The sequence below is a fragment of the Hippocampus zosterae genome, chromosome 6 (genome assembly GCF_025434085.1).
Source record: "Hippocampus zosterae strain Florida chromosome 6, ASM2543408v3, whole genome shotgun sequence".
Classification (NCBI taxonomy): domain Eukaryota; kingdom Metazoa; phylum Chordata; class Actinopteri; order Syngnathiformes; family Syngnathidae; genus Hippocampus; species Hippocampus zosterae.
In genome coordinates this window covers 25,922,022-25,935,434 of record NC_067456.1, presented here as the reverse complement: position 1 = coordinate 25,935,434, position 13,413 = coordinate 25,922,022, and the positions used below count along the sequence as shown (strand labels likewise).

Genomic DNA, 13,413 nt, shown 5'->3' with positions numbered 1-13,413 from the left:
TATTATTATTATTATTATTATTATTATTCATTCCTTCATTCCTGGGCAGTCGGACCCCGTCAGGGACTTACCCCCCCCCCCCCCCTCCCTCCCGGTTCCCACACCCGGCACGAGTCCTGCTGGTGCCTCGCGGAGGTTCCCCGCCAACAATTCCTTCCCACTCCTCCGGCAAGTCACCCTTCAACCTCCACAACCCCCCTCCCGATTGCTCTTCGTCCTCCCCCGACTCCGACTCTCCCTCCACGCGCCACGCCCGCTTCATCCCTTCTCCCTCCTCATTCTCTCTTTCCACTCTTTCACACCCTCTCACGTGTCTGGCATAGTTTGCTTTTGTCACCCAGCTTTCACACCCTCCACACTGTCTCTCTCCCCTCTCCTCATATGCTCCTCCCGTGCAACACCTTTCATTTCATCTTAGTCCATTTCGACATCCTCTCGCATTTCCCACACTCAAACTTCAGCTGTTCATCATTCCTACGGTGCATCTGCTTTTCGTGCATAGTTAGACCAGCTCTACTCCTGCACACTTTTCCGCACCCCTCGTACCTACATTCCAACCCATCATTCACCCTCCTAGCATTCCTCTTCAGTTTTTCCTCGTTACTTCCCACCTCATATCTATTCTGATTTTCCCATTTATACAGATGATCCATACGCTCATCCATCCTTCTCTGTCGCTCGTTAATCTCTCCACCTCCGTCCAGTCCATTCCTGCATTCCTCATTACTCTCTTCCAATCCAACACCATCTTCCTTTTGCGTCCCATCATCTTCCCTCTTCCTTCCAGTTGCTCCCACTACCCTAATACCATCGCTTTTGTTAGTCTTTCATTTCCCATATGCATCGCATGTCCGATTCTTTGCAACACTTGCCTCTCGATTTTCCACTCAATAGATTTTACTCCCAGCATTTTCCTCACGTCATACATATTCACTCCCTTTTCTTGCATTTGTCTCAGCGGTTCTCAATTCCTATCACTCCACACATACCTATAGCATTTATCCACCCACTTTTGTAGTTTTCCCACATCCTTATGAAACCATGTTCTCACCTGACAGTCATACAACAGGCTGCTCTCCACACACACCTCTAATACTCTCCCTTGCCACCTCTTTCAAAGTCGTGTCCCTTTCAGCCACCCGTTCACACTCCCCCATAGCTTTCCTGCCCTTTTGATCCCGTTTTTCACATCTGCTTGCATACCAATCCAACTTCCTAACACTCTGATCTCCTCACCCTCTTTTATTCCAAACTCCAATAGCTGCTTCTTCTCCTCATTGTTCCTCTCTTCCCACTGATTGATCACTCTTTTCACTCTCCTTACACTCTCATTTATCTCTCCTTTCGTTCCCACTATTGTAGTGTCGTCTGCAAACAGAGCACTCGACACTCTCACTTCTATCGTTTCGGAGCTCGTTTTCTCCCGGCCATGTTCACCTGCGAACGACCCTCCTGGTATCCACCTCCACACCAACATTTTCTCTTCTCTATCATCTTGGTTCCTCGCCACCAATGCCTGCCTCATTACCGCCTGATGGTAGATGTTAAAGAGGATTGGTGATGTGGAGCATCCTTCTCGTAACCCTCTCGCTGGCATCCATCCTCCACTCACTCCCTCCCTTCCCCTCACCTTGTACTCCGTCATCTCATGCAGATCCATAATATTCTCTAGACATCTGCCTTTCAGACCATACCGTTCCAGCAGCATCCACTACGCCGGTTTACTCACTCTCGGATACGCCTTTCACAAATCTAGCAGTCTTGCACATGGCCAGTCATCATAATTCATTTCCTTCACCCCTTCCTGATTCACTCTCCTCTTACAATCTTTTTCATCCTCCTATATTTGTACCATCATTTGCATCACATCAGCTATGGACCTCTCTTTCCTAAAGCCCGCTTGATTTTCGTCAAGGAGCTTCAGGTGTTCGGCCCACCAACTCAATCGCTTCGCTAACACTCTTCCTAATACTCTGCTACATATACTCAGCAGGCACACTCCTCTGTGGTTGTTTCTGGTGTTCCTATCCCCCTTCTTGTGTAACGGTACCATCAGTCCCACTTTTACGCTTCCATCCCAATGGTCCGCTCTATGCTCAAACATCTTCCTCTCTATCGTCTCACTTGTTCTCCCTCTAGAACATGCTTCCTGACATTCCTCAATCACCCCTTCCCACCAATCTCTTTCCAACCTTCTCAGCAACTTCTGCAATTCCTTCCACGTTTTCTTCACTTCCGCTTTTAGTCTGGGGAGCTCTTCTTCCATCTTCCCCATTCCTCTTCTTCCTCTCCTCACTCTCAACCTTCTCCTCGCATTCAGCGTCTCCATTCTCTTGTTCCTTCTGTCTACCCTCTCCCATATCCTCTTCTTCATCTCTTCTATCTACTCCTCTCTCCCTAACACCCGTAGGTTAGATATCTCTTTTCTCTCCCTTCCACATACATCCACTGCTGTCTCCACCATGATGTTCGCAAACTCTGTCCAGCCACTCTCCTTTACCCGTTCTTCCTTGCTCAACTCCTCCAGTTTCTCTCTCTTGTCTTCTCCTCATATTCTCTTTTCTTCTCCTCCTCTTTCAACATCTCCCAGTTCGCCTGCAGTACTCTCCACTGGTTCCTCTCTTCTTTCCTCCATCTCTTCCACTTCCCATTCACCTTCATGCACACTGGCCTATGATCTTAGAGTTCATACTCATTCATCGTCCACATCTGATAGAGAAATCTATGAACAAAATTGTATCTGTCACGGTTCTGTGTCAGTCTGGCCAGCAGGTGGCATCAGCGGACTTTTGGTGCACACCTGCTGCCAATCTATGATTAGTCTCAGTCTGTATTTAAGTAGCCCTCTGACATGCACATATCGCTGGAGTATTGTATTATGCCTTGCTACTTCTTTGCTCATTGACTGCTATTGCTATAGATCTCGTCGTGTTTCGCGCTCGGTACCAATGGTTTTGTAAGTATTGGATTTTATTTTGTGAACTGGCTTTCTCTTGCGTGTATTTTGGATACATTGTTTTTGTTTGTCTTCGCGATCCTTATTTTCCTCCCTTGCCTTTTGTGCAAGCGCTTTTTGTTATTCGTTTTTGTGCCCTCTGGTCCTTGTTTTGACCAGCACTTTGTTACTACTTTGTCGGTGCGAATTTTTGTATAGTAAACCCTTTTGCTACGGAGACCTTGTTTGGTGTCTGCATTTCGGGGATCCACTTCCTTATTTTTTTTGTTGTGCGCGAAGCAATTATCCTATCGCTTCGTGCACAACGTGACAGTATCATGTTTAAAGTTTCGGTTAATTTGGGCATGTCTGGACATGGTCAGCGCAGAGGCGTCGGCCGTTTGGGCGGAGGGCCTTTTCTTGAGTAATCACGACAAAGCAAGGGGGGCGAACAGATGGAAGAAGACTAGATTCAATCACAGAGTGGGAATGAACAAATTGGGAACAAAGAGTTTTTGAGTACCAATAGACAGTTTGGGAACAGCTGTCATGTGATCATTTCATCAGGTGATCATTTGTCATCAGCAAAGTCTGTGACCAGTGTATTCGGGTAGATCAGATCATGACCGAGAGGCCGGGCCGAGGGGCACGGTATGCAAATCTCGGGGGCAGTGTTTTTCTTGTATTTTCCAATAAAAGTTCGAACCGGCGGAGAGGGAGCTGAGAGTGTGATTGCGGAGCAACTAACCGTCGTTCGCTCTCAGACGACCGATTCCGCTGATATTGAAGACAATTTTCCTGTGTGCCGAGTCGTTTCTTTAACTTTGTCCAAGAAAATCTGACAACATCGCAGAGACGTGTTCCTCAAGCCGATCCTTGGCCTCGAGGACCAAGGGGCGGGCCTTGGTCCTTGGCCTTGGCCTCGTAGTCAAGTCCTTGGTCCTTGGCCTTGGCCTCAGGAGTCAAGTCCTTGGCCTTGGCCTCGGATTGCCGGTTCTCGGACACAATGAGGGATTAGAGCCTCGAATCCCTTGCATAAGGACCGCAAAAATCACAAAAGAATCGAATAAATTCTATCGAAGGAAACCCAAATTGCCCCTCCGTGAGTCGTCACCTTACTGTGGTGGAGGGATTTGTGTGTCCCAATGATCCTTGGATCTAAGTTGTCTAGGGCTTTATGCCCCTGGCAGGGTCACCCATGGCAAACAGGTTCTAGGTGAGGGGCCAGACAAAGCACGGCTCATAGACCCTTATGATGAATACAATATATAGACCAAGGTTTCCTTTGCCCGGACGCGGGTCACCGGGGCCCCACTCTGGAGCCAGGCCTGGAGGTGGGGCTCGTCGGCAAGCGCCTGGTGGCCGGGCCTACAGCCATGGGGCCCGGCCGGGCACAGCCCAAAGAGGCAACGTGGGTCCCCCTTCCCATGGGCTCACCACCCATGCGAGGGGCCAAAGGGGTTGGGTGCAATGTGAGCTGGGCGGCAGCCAAAGGCGGGGACCCTGGCGGTCCGATCCTCGGCTGCAGAAGCTAGCTCTTGGGACATGGAATGTCACCTCTCTGGCAGGGAAGGAGCCCGAGCTGGTGTGTGAGGCAGAGAATTTCCGACTGGATATAGTCGGACTTGCCTCCACACACAGCCTATGCACCAAACAGCAGCTCAGCATACCCACCCTTTTTGGAGTCCTTGGAGGGTGTGCTTTTGGGGTTCAGGGGTCACTCCTTAAGACGTTCTATAACTCGGTGGTGGCCTCGGCCATCCATTATGGCATTGTCTGCTGGTCAGGCAGCATCTTGGCCCGGGACGGAAAGAGACTGGAGCGACTGGTCAGGAAGGCCAGTTCTGTCCTGGGTTGCTCCCTTGACACTCTGGAGGAGGTGGGCAACAGAAGGATGCTAACTAAGCTAAAAGCTATGATGGCCAGTCCAGCCCGCCCTGACAGCACTTGGTAGCTCCTTCAGCCAGAGACTGTTACACCCGCGCTGCAAGAAGGAGAGATAGTGATGGGTCCAGCGACACCGATGCATTGACGCATGCGCCGGGCTCACAGAGCAAACCACGTGTCGATGCATGTGCTGCTTCATTACGTCACGTGATTGACACGTGAACTGCATTGACACAGTCCAGGCTTCTAATTGACACACCGGCTGCGTTGACAGAGTCCAGGCTGCTAATTGACACATCGACTGTGTTGACACAGTCCAGGCTGCTAATTGACACATCGACTGTGTTGACACAGTCCAGGCTGCTAATTGACACATCGGCTGCGTTGACACAGTCCAGGCTGCTAATTGACACGTGAACTGCACCGGTGCAGTTTAGACCGCATCGGCTGCTTGGCACAGTACAGGCTGCGCCACTTAGTCCAGGGGGCGTCGACTCAGTGCAGAGGGCGTTGACGCAGCAAAAGCCCGCCGCACAGTGTTTATATGGAAGTGGGTTTGGCGACACAATGCCACTTGCCGAAACAAGCCAGACCTCACTCACGCTCGCTTGTCGAAGTTCGTGTCAGTGCAGACTTCGTGTTCGTGCCTTGCCTTCCTTGCCGATTATGGAGCAGATGCAAATCATCCGCCGTGTTGGACCATTTTGATGTCCTGGAGAATAAGGTATTATTTATTTATTCAAATCGCCTTCTGTCGCCGAGAGGCACTCGCCGAGTGCCTCTCAGATTATTGACATGTGTTGTACCATTCTAATCCGAATACATTTCAAGGTAGCTCTTAGTTACTACTTATTCACATTTCATTACAGGTGAAATGTCGAATTTGCCGGGTCGAATTGTCATACACCAACAGAAGCACCTCCACCATGCTGAGGCATTATCGGGCCAAGCATGAGAATGAAGTTCGCGATACACCCAGTATTACGCCAGGTATACAAACGTTCACTCATCTTTTCACGGTTGCTATGTTGATGATTTAATTGACAATCAGTAATTATTATTGGTTGACTCTCCACTCCATGTTTGACAATCAAGGTTCCAGGAAGCAGCTGTACTGGAAGGACCAACACACTTCTTTCCCAAACCTCTCCCACCTCGCAAAGGAGTTCCTTTGTACGCCAGCCTCATCCGTCCCTTGTGAGCGTGTGTTCTCCACAGCAGGAGAAATCGCTTGTAAAAGACGCAACAGGCTGAAGTTTAAAACATTGGAGCATCTTATTTTTCTCAATAAAAATTTGTGAAATAAAAGCCCACAAGCATCCTCATTCAAATGATCTTCACATTATTTGAACACATTGAATGTTGCAAAATGAATGCATGGATGTAAATGATATTGTACACACTTCATCATCAAATCGATGAATGACCTTATGAAAATGTTTTGGAACAGTTGTAGATGCAAAACCGTGCTGGCAGCTACATAATAGATAATAAAAGAAAAATATCCCAAACCATAGGGATCCTCCCAAAAACTAAGGATGTGCTGAAAGAGATCCTTGTACACCTTATACTTTTATTACTTCCGTATTTGACCTATTGTGTGGGAATATGGGGAAATGCCAGTAAAACACTGTTTTAAAACTACAATACAAAGCAATCGGAACAATCACTGGCTCCAAATGGACGGAACCCACAAATCCACTGTTTATCAAATTAAACAATGAAATCTCATGACCTGATTGACTTAAAAATCGACCAATTAATGTACAAAGCACACAATAATAACATTTGCCAAAAGATCCAGAAGCTTTTTAAAATTTGAGAAAGTTGTCATAATTTAGGGGGTACTAATCTATACAAAAAAAAATCCAAAACACGAACGAACATCACACAAAGGAGTGTATCTGTAATAGGTGTAAATCTGTGGAATGATTCTGAGACGGACCAGTAAAATGAGGAACTCTCTTGCTGAGATTAAAAATGAATTCTAGAGTAGTACAAGACAACTACACAAATCAGAATTAAGCTGATAAATTTGATACACTCATGAAATATAACAATACATCTGAAATACATACATTGATGAGATTATTTAATATATTAATGAAATGTAGCATCCATTATGAATATGAGAAAATCGACATATACATGTGCTCTAAAGAGTATGTATTGTATCTACAACCCTAATGTTGTAAAAATGTATTAGTACAGCATACATAAGGGTAAAAGCATTTGTTGATATTTAGACTTTCTTTCCTATTTAGAAAAATGATCAATTCATATATAAGAAGGGGTAGGACTCGGGGTAGGTTTTTTGCTTCTTTCTACTCCTTTGAACACATATTTGTGATGATGACTATTTTCTTTTCCTTTTTTTATATCTTACCTTCACCTTTTGCCGATTTATTACCGAATTGTATATTTTATATGTTCAATATACAAAACAATTTATCAGTCAGTTCAGTCTGTTAAGTGGGTTGGCTGCAGGGATCTTGATGGTCCAGCAGGTGGCAGTGGTCAGTGACACAGTATCAGCACAGTATCAACACAGTGTGTCAGTGTGTCGACACGCCTCATGAGGCCTCATGGACCCATCACTAAGGAGAGATACCGACGCTCGTTCCTACCGACTGCTGTCAGGCTGATGAATAAAAAATAACAATCATAATAATAATAATAATTTTTATCCATTTGTGTTCATATTGTATTTAATTGAAAGATGTTTGTTGTTTTTTTTTCTCTTTCTCCTTTCTTCTTTCTACATACATTCTTGCTGCTGGAGGCTGTAAATTTCCCCATTGTGGGGAATAAAGGAAAGCTTATCTTATCTTATATGTGTACTTGGCACCAGGACACCCTAGGCCGCAGTTCGATGATCGACTTTGTAGTTGTATCATCGGATTTGCGGCCGCATTTCCTGGACACTCGGGTGAAGAGAGGGGCAGAGCTATCAACTGATCACCACCTGGTGGTGAGTAGGCTCCTATGGTGGGGGAAGATGCCGGTCCGCAGACCCAAACGTATTGTGAGAGTTTGTTGGGAGCGTCTGGCGGAATCCCCTGTCAGAAGGAGTTTCAACTCCCACCTCCGACAGAGCTTTTCCCATGTTCCGGGGGAGGCGGGGGACATTGAGCCCGAGTGGACCATGTTCCGTGCCTCTATTGTTGAGGCGGCCAATCTGAGTTGTGGCCGTAAGGTGGTTGGTGCCTGTCGTGGCGGCAACCCCCATACTCGCTGGTGGACACCAGCAGTAAGGGAAGCCGTCAAGCTGAAGAAGGAGTCCTATTGAGCCTTTATGGCCTGTAGGACCCCAGAGGCAGCTGATGGGTATCTACTGGCCAAGCGGAACGCAGCTTCGGTGGTAAAAACTAGAGCGTGGGAAGAGTTTGGTGAGGCCATGGAAGCCGAGTTCCGTACGCCTTCGAGGAAATTCTGGTCCACCATCCGATGTCTCAGGAGGGGGAAGCAGTGCACCACTAACACTGCGTACAGTGGGGATGGGGCTCTGCTGACTTCGACTCGGGACGTTGTGAACCGGTGGGCAGAGTACTTCAAAGACCTCCTCAACTCCACCAACACGTCTTCCTTGGAGGAAGCAGAGTCTGAGGACCCTGAGGTGGGCTCTTCTATCTCTGTGGTTGAAGTCACTGATGTGGTTAAAAAGCTCCTCGGTGGCAAGGCCCCGGGGGTGGATGAGATCCGCCCGGAGTTCCTCAAGGCTCTGCATGTTCTGGGGTTGTCCTGGTTGACATGCCTCTGCAAAATCGCGTGGTCAACGGGGAGAGTGCCTCTGGATTGGTGGTAGTCCCTCTTTTGGGGGTGTGTTCCAACTACAGAGGGATCACACTCCTCAGCCTCCCTGGTAAGGTCTATTCAGGGGTGCTGGAGAGGAGGGTCTGTCAGGAAGTCGAGCCTCAGTTTGATGAGGAGCAGTGTGGTTTTCGTCCCGGCCTTGAAACAGTGGACCAGCTCTACACCCTTAGCAGGGTCCTCGAGAGTATGTGGGAATTCGCCCAACCAGTCTACATATGTTTTGTGGACTTGGAGAAGGCGTTTCACCGTGTCTCTCGGGGAGTTCTGTGGGGGGTGCTTCGTGGGTATGGAGTACCGAACCCCCTGATACGGGCTGTTCGGTCACTATACCACCGATGTCAGAGTTTGGTTCGCATTGCCGGCAGTAAGTTGGAATCGTTTCCAGTTAGGGTAGGACTCCGCTAAGGCTGCCTTTTGTCGCCGATTCTGTTCATAACCTTTATGGACAGAATTTCTAGGCGCAGCCGACGCGCTGAGGGGGTCTGTTTTGGTGGCCTCAGTATTGCATCCCTGCTTTTTGCAGATGATGTGGTGCTGTTGGCTCCTTCAAACAGGGCTCTCCAACTCTCACTGGAGCGTTTCGCAGCCGAGTGTGAAGCGGTTGGGATGAAAATCAGCACCTCCAAATCTGAAACCATGGTCCTCAGTCGGAAAAGGGTGGAGTGCCCCCTCCGGGTCGGGGGGGAGATCTTGCCCCAAGTGGAGGAGTTTAAGTATCTTGGGGTCTTGTTCACGAGTGAGGGCAGGAGGGAGGGAGAGATCGACAGGCGGATCGGTGCAGCGTCTGCTGTGATGCGGACGTTGTATCGGTCTGTCGTGGTGAAGAAGGAGCTGAGCCAAAGGGCGAAGCTCTCAATTTACCGGTCGATCTACGTTCCAACCCTCATCTATGGTCACGAGCTATGGGTCGTGATCGAAAGAACGAGATCCCGGATACAAGCGGCCGAAATGAGTTTTCTCCGCAGGGTGTCTGGGCTCTCCCTTAGAGATAAGGTGAGAAGCTCGGTCATCCGGGAGGGGCTCCGAGTCGAGCCGCTTCTCCTCCACATCGAGAGGAGCCAGATGAGGTGGCTTGGGCATCTGATTCGGATGCCTCCTGAACGCCTCCCTGGTGAGGTGTTCCGGGCATGTCCCACCGGGAGGATACCCCGAGGAAGACCCAGGACACGCTGGAGAGACTATGTCACCCAGCTGGCCTGGGAACGCCTCGGGATCCCCCGGGGAGAGCTGGAAGAAGTAGCTAGGGAGAGGGAAGTCTGGGCTTCCCTGCTAAAGCTGTTGCCCCCGCGACCCGGCCCGCGATAAGCGGTAGATGATGGATGGATGGATGGATGGATGGATGGATGGATGGATGGATGGATGGATGGATGGAAACCCAAATTGATGGATTAACTCTGTCACTTTAAAAGGGGCAGGTCTGCGACTGACAGGTGACAGTGCAACGTGTAAAGAGCGGCATCACAGTTAGTTTCAATCGCGGTTTGTTGCGTTCGCGATCGGCAGTTTAAATAGCGTGTAAGCCTTTCTGTAACAGCGGTTTCTTTTATTTGGTTATTTTTGCACAGTCGTCACATTTGTGCGGTCGCACTAGAATGTTTGTTTGAACCAAGTAATTTGCGTTACAGCTGGAGTCGGCACTTCACTTCTGGGTTTTGCCATTGGGATTTGGAGTCCTTTTGCTCGATTCCAGTTATGTTTGCTGAATGCTTTCTCGTGTTTGGAATAATGAATATTGATAATGCATAGTTTAAAACCATGGTTGATTTAATGATTATTATTATTGTGAAGTTGAAGGTATTAATTAATGTAGTATTAGTGGTAGTGGTAATAATAGTAGTCCTCAGAGAATGGTTAGAGATTCAGCCATCTCGTTACCTCAGCGTCCCGTGTCCTGGACGCATAATTTTCGCACGGGATGCACAGTTCCAAACAATGTGCGTTTTTTGGGACGCAAGGAAATTTCTCAGGCAAAACAAACAAACAAAAAAACTACGGCAAGCCTGAGGATTTCACAGTAATAATCGTTACTGGTAGCATGTCGTTTCCGTGGCGTAATTTTCACGGTAGCGAAAAATAGTTTAGTTATTAAAGTCACCGCACTTGAATTGACTGCGCCTGTTTTTGTGTGTTTGTGATGTGATGTGGTGTGTGAGTGTGTTTCTTCTAATTTACTTTCGTTTTGTTTTGTTTTCAGTGTTGGGGGAGGGGGGGGGGACACACAACAGATGACGTTATAAGATATCCTTCATTTGTCCCGCAATGGGGAAATTACAATCAGAATTCAGAAAGGAAAAACGCTGGGTAGGGAGAGGGAAAAAAACACGCTCGAACTATCCTCTTCCGAGGATAATTTAAGACCAGGATAAAAAAAAGACCCTAGCACTTGAATAAGCATATGACAATTACAACAAGTCACAAGACATAACATGTATAAGGGGGAGGATGAATAGGAAGGGGGAGGGGAGGGGCCGCGACGCGGCTGAAAAATGACCAGCTTCACGGTCACCGTTGCGCTCCGCATTATCGAACCACGTCACGGGGGGGAAAGAATCGGAGCGATGAAGACGGTGATAACAAGGATGTGTATGCGCGTGTGCTTGTCCAGTCGTGTATGTGTATGCGTGTACAGGTCATAGCTGCTTCGTCGAGGTCTGCTCATTATGAAGACTGATAAGCCGGGACTTATCAGTCCATGGCCGAGAAGGAGGGGTGTTGGTGGTGGGGGCCCTAGACTCCATGCGTATTTCCATCCAAGGGAAAGGCCAGATAGCGTTGTTTGTTTTAGAGAGACGGCCGCCAACAATTCCAGACAGCCTTGAGTCCTTGGTCTGTATCTCCTCACTGGCGCCAATTATTCAGATCCGAAAATTCTTTCCGCAGCGTGGATTCCAACGTCTCCATGGTATTTTCAATCACGCGGAGTCGCTCCAAAACCGCAAAGTCGCAACAATATTGCGGTTGAGCTCAGTCACCGCTTGAGTCTGAGTGTTGGAAATTCGCGCCAAGCCATCCAGAGTGAACGGCAGCTTCTTCACTTCCAATAGAGCCGCTCCCGTCGGTTGAATTTTGCGATAGAACAGCAAGCTGCCAACACCAAACAGCAGCATACCTGTTATCAAAAGGCCAATGATGTAGATGTCTTCCACATCCTCCACGGACAGTACTGTCAGGCACACCGGTCTCCACTTTCTCCATGGATCCAGGGCGTATCCGGCAGCAAGTGTCCCCGGAGGCTCCCCACTTCCCGCTCTTTCCGTCGAAAAAATGTTGTCGATTATATCGAGAGACCAGCCAACTAATTCCACGGTTAGTTCTTCGGATACAAACACGGTAGGAGGCTAGGGAAAAAAAGTTGGACAAAGACAGCACAAAAGACTAAGTGGCGAGCAGGGAAAAAAAAGGTGGGAGGGCAGGGGAGCTGTGCAAAAAGTGTCCGCCTTCGTCGAGAGCCAAGCAGAAAGGTTATGTGCGCATGCGGGTTGTTATTTTAGTCAGCAAACTGAGGAATCGCACGGATGAAAGTTTGAGATGGTGGCGAAAAAAACTCACCAAGGTCTACTAATAATTACGATATTTAATAAATGGGAATGCTAGTCTGATTTTTCGTATGAATCGTCCAAAGGGCGTATCACTAAACTCACCTGTGACGTATGCACAGAACGCGAGAGCGAAATACGACGCGAGGCACGATCACGAGGCAAATTGATCATTAGATTTGAAAGCGAATCGCTATGAAAAATATTATGAAACAGTATTGGTTATTCTATAATTTACTGGTTGTAGCATGGTAACTTTATGAATAAAACATTCGTCACAAGGTGTAGTAATGCTAATGTTAACTGTTGGTAAAACTCATGATGACGTGTGTTAAATTCTTTCGTCAAATTGATCGTAGATTACACATGCATCGTCTTGGGAAGAGGATGTCAAGCCACATCAATACTTACCTGTATTAATGATTACCAGTCAATTAATCTTTGCAGTGTGAGATTGAAAAAAAAAATACTCTGATGATGCCACATGAGTACACCAGGTTTTGATCCATTTATTTTTTGGAATAAACCTGGAGTACACGGCTGCTGATGTAATGTTCATTGTTAATGCATCGTTTTCAAACATTGACCCTTGAAACATTGTACTTTTGAGTTTCGGAATTCTTGATTATCAATATCAGTCAAAATAGAAAAATGGGTTCCCATGATGAACGTTTACGGAACCCAACATTTGTTACCGTGGTTTCTCATTGGGTAATCCGAAAAACGGTTTTTGTTTATCATTGTATGTATAAGTTGTTATTTGTGTTATTATCATATGCAATTGAATAAGTAGAACCTTTCAGAATTCGAAATTTGTGACTCTCTCAATCCATAATGTCACTCGTACTTTTCTGATCAGCGAGTCCCTGCAGGTTAACTGTAAAATTATCACTGAGAGATTACCGCTTTTTCTGCAGTCAGTGATTGACTTCTATGCAAAGTCATTTCTCAATTTGTGTTCCGTGCCACGTCATGCCTGTTGAGTGTTGATTTACTTCATATTAAGAAACTACTGCACTAAAACATGAATTCATGAATGTATACCATATGATTTTCTTTTATTTTTCTCAGTATAAATAACACGTACCCTGACTGTTCTACTCTTTGAATAAAAACACTTCATTCAAGCGTTAGGGAGTGCAAAGGGTTATGATGGAGGGGTGTTGCAAATCATGAAGACCTGCCAAGTGGTATGATAGCATTGTTTTATACATGTCCTCGGCTAGGCTTTCAAAATCAGTC

At 47.2% G+C, this 13,413-nt stretch overlaps 1 long non-coding RNA gene across 1 annotated transcript in view; it reads right to left on the bottom strand.

Annotated features, from left to right (window-relative positions):
- The window catches only part of LOC127602327 (uncharacterized), an 80,141-nt gene extending 69,446 nt beyond the window's left edge, over positions 1-10,695 (bottom strand). The window contains exon 1 of the long non-coding RNA XR_007962749.1: positions 10,626-10,695. This is a non-coding gene — a long non-coding RNA (uncharacterized LOC127602327). The remainder of the gene's footprint in view (positions 1-10,625) is intronic.
- Between the last annotated feature and the right edge of the window lie 2,718 nt (positions 10,696-13,413).